A 5,879-nucleotide genomic window follows, 5' to 3' on the forward strand; every position below is an offset into this window, starting at 1 on the left:
ATTCATAGTGGACCATTTCAATTTACTTTCTAAACTTAAAAACTTTGTTTCAGTTCACCATCTCTGTCGTGGCTAACCTTATTTTAAGAGCTGACGAAGTTAAGGACCAGTGCTCTGAACCTAATGTACTAACTGAGTGGAACAATTTCCTAATTAGGACTTTGGAAGCGACCCGCAACATGAGTAACACTGAGAGGCCCGTCATAGCTGTAGAACGAAGCATTCTCGTTAGACATCTAATGCCAGTTAAGGATCAGGTTAGTGTTGATCATTTAGATATGTGGGTAGCTGTAGGTAACAAGTATTCTCTTATTATCAATTACAGTGCTACCTTGTTATGTCGGACCAGCCAAGAATGCAGCAAAATGGACCTAACCAACCAAACTTATGTGTAATAGCCAGAGAAAGAGCAGAAAAGATCAAAATTATATAATATACTTAGCCTACAATAGTTTCATTTTTTACTGAGAAAACACTTAAAACATTTACACATCGTAATAACCCATAAACAACGACTCATTATACGGACAGGCAGCACTAGACGGACAGTCAAGCATCAGATCTACAGTCACAGCAAACATGATCGGTTGGATGAAAACACAATCATGGAAGCACAATCGCCGCTCTATGCTCATATAAAGCAATGGGGCCTCCTAATTGCATATTTTATATTAATATATATTTATATTTACCTTTATTGCAAATTAGTGTGGGTTAACTGAAGAACCATCTTAAAGGGGGCCAACTTAACGACGAGACCATACAGAATTTGTCTTTTAAAATAAAGTGTTTCTGTACATTGGGATTGTTAGGGGGATTACATAATGTTAGTTCAACAAAAGTTTTGGACATTTAGAAAAAAATCAGAGGGGTTGACAAGAGCAGATCTACATGTTTGTGGGAGATTTTCATGATTTTGCCACAATCGTGAAATCGATGATGATGATTTGTTACCGCGCGTTGGTGGACAATGACGATGTCTACACAACCACGGGAAATATTTTCAACCTAATGGAATCAGAATTGAAAATTATTGAGAATTGATTCCAAAGAACAGGGTGTCCACGGAATGGGAATTCCGGGACTTCTACAGGAATTTTATGGCAGCGTGAATAATACGGGAAATTCGCCATGTGGAAATTCGAAATGGTGGATGTTTTTATTTCATGTAATTGAATTTTGTGATACATAAATAACTAACTATAAAAGTGACAATAGACAATATCAACGAAGGCAATATTGTGCAATCATAATATTTTGTTGTCATTAGGGGTGGGTGAGTTCTTGACTGTCGAGTAATTACTCAACTTTTTCCAAATACTCGACCTCGAGTCGAGTAGTAACTACTACTCAAAAATTCGGGTCAAGTAGTTATAAATAGTGCCACGTCAAGATTTTCTACACCCGTATTTAATAAATGCTATTTGTTTTGTGTTGATGTCTTATTTAATCCCCATTCCTACAAAAAAACAACTATCTAAATTCATATTGGCTAGTCCAGCATAAACCAAATGTTCATCAAACAACCATCGTCATTCGGCAGAGCCAGATGGACGATAATTTTTGTACTTTTACAACTGTGGTAGTGGCGCAGACAAACTATAAATATAATTTTCTAATAAGTTTACATGGTTTAAATTAGCCAAACTATTAACTTTGGTTTACGAATTAAAAGCTATAGCAATTTTATGATAATTTTGCCGACATTCACCATAGTGGTGTAATGATAAATATGACAATGTCAGCCATGCAAAACAGCTGTTCAAAACAATGGATTGGAGTGGAGTCATGTCAACGTCAGTTTTGAATGTTTTTACTTTTAAGTGAATTTGTAACTTAAATTAAATTGATTATGTTCAGTGGAAGTTTTAGAAAGTAAAATAAACATATTCTGTTTGTAATTTTGATTGTGCAGTTTTCTATCTGGTGGCAGAAACATGACAACTACAGTTTGAATTGTAACTTAACCTAGAAAGTGGTTAGAAAGGCCAAATAGGCTATACCGGGCTACAGCGAAATGTGTTTTAATTTTAAATTAAGAGTTTAATGTAGGATTTTATTTAAAGATAATAGGCCTACTACGTTTTTGTTAGATATTTTCAGTCTGTCAGAGACAAGTGGCTTTATCATTTGTCATATAATTCCTTTCCACCTGTACATTGTAACATCTGTTTAAATGTTAAGAAATTATTTTTGTTTACTATGATGTTAGTTGTTTCATATTGTTAGTTCTATATCATGCTAGATTCTATGTTCAATAAAGCCTAACTAGAGGTTTATTCATTCAATCTACAACAATTTATTGAACATAGAATATTTTATTTAAATATTAGTGATGGGCGGATCCAAGAAAATGTCGGTACCGGATCCGGATCTTGAAAAAATCGGATCCGGATCCTCGGATTCGGATCTTCGGATCCAAATACAGATACGTTTTTCTTTTTTCAAGGGCGGGTTTTTTAAATAAAATAATTCATATGGCTAGGCAATGTCAAAGACTAACTGTATCCATATGTCGTTATTGAAAACAAAGTTATCACAATTCTATGTTGCGCAATGATTATCTGATTATCGATTGTAATAATTTTGAGGGGATACGAAAGAGACAAACTACCGCCTATCGCGTTGTCTTTCTAACACAGCTATTCGTATCGTAATCTACAACGCAGTGCGCGTGCGTGATTGGCTAAGTCGCTATGACGACACACGGTTGCCGTGGCAACCTACAGTGCGCACTCAGCACTGCGCCTTGTGTGTGAGGGGAGATTATACCAACAAACTATTTTAGGAATTCCAATTTGGGACGGATGAAAGATAAGGAAGAAACAAAAAGTGGTCACGTGTGCAAATGTAGTGGGCGAGACAATAAGGCTATAAACGAGTATTGTCCCATCGTTGTTCCTTGTTTGTTTACTTTTTCAGATTCCCTATCAAACGCCCCTATCTGCTATCTCTCTCCCCCCCCCCCTCTCTCTCTCTAACGATGTACTGATTAAACAGATTGTGGTTGACGACTTTTCTACTTAAGATTCCTTATGGTTATTTTAGTTCAATCAATCCCATAACCTTTCTATCGTTTATCAAAATAATTAATTAATCTGTTTTGTATTTTATTTCTTTTAAACCAACCCCTATTTACCATCTGTATTTTATAGAATAAAATGTTGGTTTATAAAGTTTGACTGGCCACACAATTTTGTACCTATTTTATTTTGTATAAAGTAACAGTTACATTGATGATTATAATATATATATATATATATCAATAAGTGCTGCGTGCTGTAATGAATGCTTTTTAAAAAATTGAAGTTAAAGGTACAAATGTTTTGCAACTGATCAGTAAATATTTTCTTGGGTATTCAAATCTTTGGTATTCAATCACATTATCCTTTACCTTGGAATATTTCCTAATTTGGTTCCTAGGAAGTTTAAAACTAGGTGGCGTCCTTTTAATGAAGAATTTTAGATTTATTAAGAATAAACACTCTGTTCATATACATCGACCCACCCCAGACTGAGCGACCTGAGGCCAGAGTGTAACAACAACTCCATCTTGGCTCATGAATCCAGGTCCAGTGCTCATGAAACGGCCTGTCAGGAGCTCAAAATACAAACCACTCGTTGAAGAAGTACTGGGCCTAGGCCTACTTAACGCGCAACTACTCGACTCGACTTTTTTTTCAAAATCACAAACAGAATATTTTTATTTTACTTTATATCAAACTTCTGAATACGAAACTTTCCAAATTATATTAAGATCTGCCAAATGATGATGGTTGTTGATCATTTGGTTTACGCTGGACTAGCTTATATATGAAGTTATATAGTTGTTGTTTTGTAGGAATGGAGATAAATAAGAAATCAACCCAAAAACAAATATCATTTATTAAATCCAGGCGTAGAAAATCGTGAAGTGGCACTATTTATAACTACTCGACTCGGGGTCGAGTACTCACCCACCCCTAAAGATCAGCTGTACTAAATAAAGATAACTTGGTGATTTTCAGGTGAACAAGAGTGACATTGAGGCGTTGATGCAGCTACTACAGCCAGCTAATACGTCAGCTCGTGTGCCGTCCCCAGAAGAGATCTGAACGCTATAACTTTGACTGACGTCGGTTATGTGCAATAAATGCCTGGTCACATGGTGATCTGGACATTTCCTGTTTATTCAAAAGACATTGTTAATCAAGGCCTATTTATCGAGTCATTTATAGAAGAAATATTGTAGGCTTTGATATTTAATATATTGTTCCTTTTACTGGCATCGAGTGTAAGCCAATTTACCGAAGAAACGTCTCTGTATTAATTGTTGTAATTTTAAGAGTTAAACACTTTTAACTTTTATATTCAAATTCAGTTATATTTTTTTAAGTATTCTTAGCCTATTTTTACATTTTTAATGTTTTAATACAATTTATAACCTTTGTTCTGCATTTTTGTTTTAATTTTCTATACATAGGTTTGAAAGAACCTTATTTGTTGTTTATATATTTCAGTTTTTTTAATATTTCCTGCCAGCTGCAGCTGTAAAATAGATGTACATTTAATACATTAACTATGTACATTACTGTTAATAGTTACAATTGCCTCATGACGGGCAATTATGTATTTTATTAAAAGTTTCTATTCCTTTATTGTGATTCATTTTGTAACCTACATTGCCTAGCATAGCACTTGATGTAGGTAATTCAATATGAGTAGTTTGATACAGTTGATTCCCTCTGATCTGGAAACCTCAGTATCAGATTTGATTAAGTCCGGACCATACGTCGGTTTTTATCGATGTTGAGTATAAGATGGAGACGTAGGAATTGGCTAACTCTGGAACTAGCTAACTCGGTCGTGTGTCGAAACTGGCTACCTCTGGAACTGGCTAACCGTCCCAGTCAGGAATTGGCTAACTCCGGAACCCGCTAACTCGATTTTTTCCCACGGCGGAATTCGCTAACTCTGGAAGTTGCTAACCCAGCCTGTTACCCAGCAGTTATTCCTCACTGCACGGATCATTGCCAACCTTATACGACGAAATAATCGTACACTGCCGTATTTCAAAATGTCAGTGTCAATAAAGAAAGATACAGTAAATGTTATTGTTTTTTGCTAAATATTAAAATATTTTTTATCTAACTGTATAACGGCCAATTAAATGTTAATAATTTCGATCTTAACTATAAATGCCATTATTATAGGAAAATAATAGAATATGAAAAATATTGAAAATTAAGTAGTACCAATAAACCTCTATGAAATTAATGTAAAATACACACAAGTTCTCAAACACAAAAAACAAGTTAAATCGTGATGTCATAATAAATCAAAACCATTAATTTATACAGTCACTAACCATCGTAACTTTCATAACCAATTCATAGATTTAAATTTAAAGGATCGTCGTTGAATCGTCCAACTTACGTGTAAGATATGACATAGGCTACGTATTAGAACAATAATTTATAGAATAGCAATAGCTAAAAATCTAGGCATAATTAGTTTAAACCAAAGCGTTGTAGGCCTACAAGTAAAAGCTAAACCTAATTCTAAAATTTGTCGAATTTTTTAGTGGTAATGTTAGGCCTACATGTTTTAATAACAGTTTTTAGATTGTAAACCGAAGGCCCACTAGTAAATAATCGGATAATATATAATATTCTTATATTAAAACGTGACAGGGTTACTTTATTTCACGATTCTGAATCAACGACTTGACAGATTTTCCTGATTTTAGTGTTGATTTTTCTTCATATTGCTTTTACAATCGAAATAAACTATACCAAGCCATTGCTCGGTTCCCCATTCCCCGGAACTGAGCTACTTAATGGACAATAGCTTCGTTGTTGGATAAGATCAGCTAATTTAAAAAGATAAAAGAAGATTAA

The 5,879-nt window shown here is 34.5% G+C and overlaps 1 long non-coding RNA gene across 1 annotated transcript; it reads left to right on the top strand.

The window, feature by feature from the left end:
* The first annotated feature begins 57 nt into the window (after positions 1-57).
* LOC128982354 (uncharacterized) lies at positions 58-4,637 on the top strand. The gene is made up of 2 exons (XR_008489657.1): positions 58-257; positions 4,008-4,637. It is a non-coding gene; the product is annotated as an uncharacterized LOC128982354 (long non-coding RNA).
* The last annotated feature ends 1,242 nt before the right edge of the window (positions 4,638-5,879 follow it).

The sequence above is a fragment of the Macrosteles quadrilineatus genome, unplaced genomic scaffold, assembly GCF_028750875.1.
Source record: "Macrosteles quadrilineatus isolate MER2022 unplaced genomic scaffold, UCM_ALF_1.0 Scaffold_212__1_contigs__length_174584, whole genome shotgun sequence".
In the NCBI taxonomy this organism is placed as follows: domain Eukaryota; kingdom Metazoa; phylum Arthropoda; class Insecta; order Hemiptera; family Cicadellidae; genus Macrosteles; species Macrosteles quadrilineatus.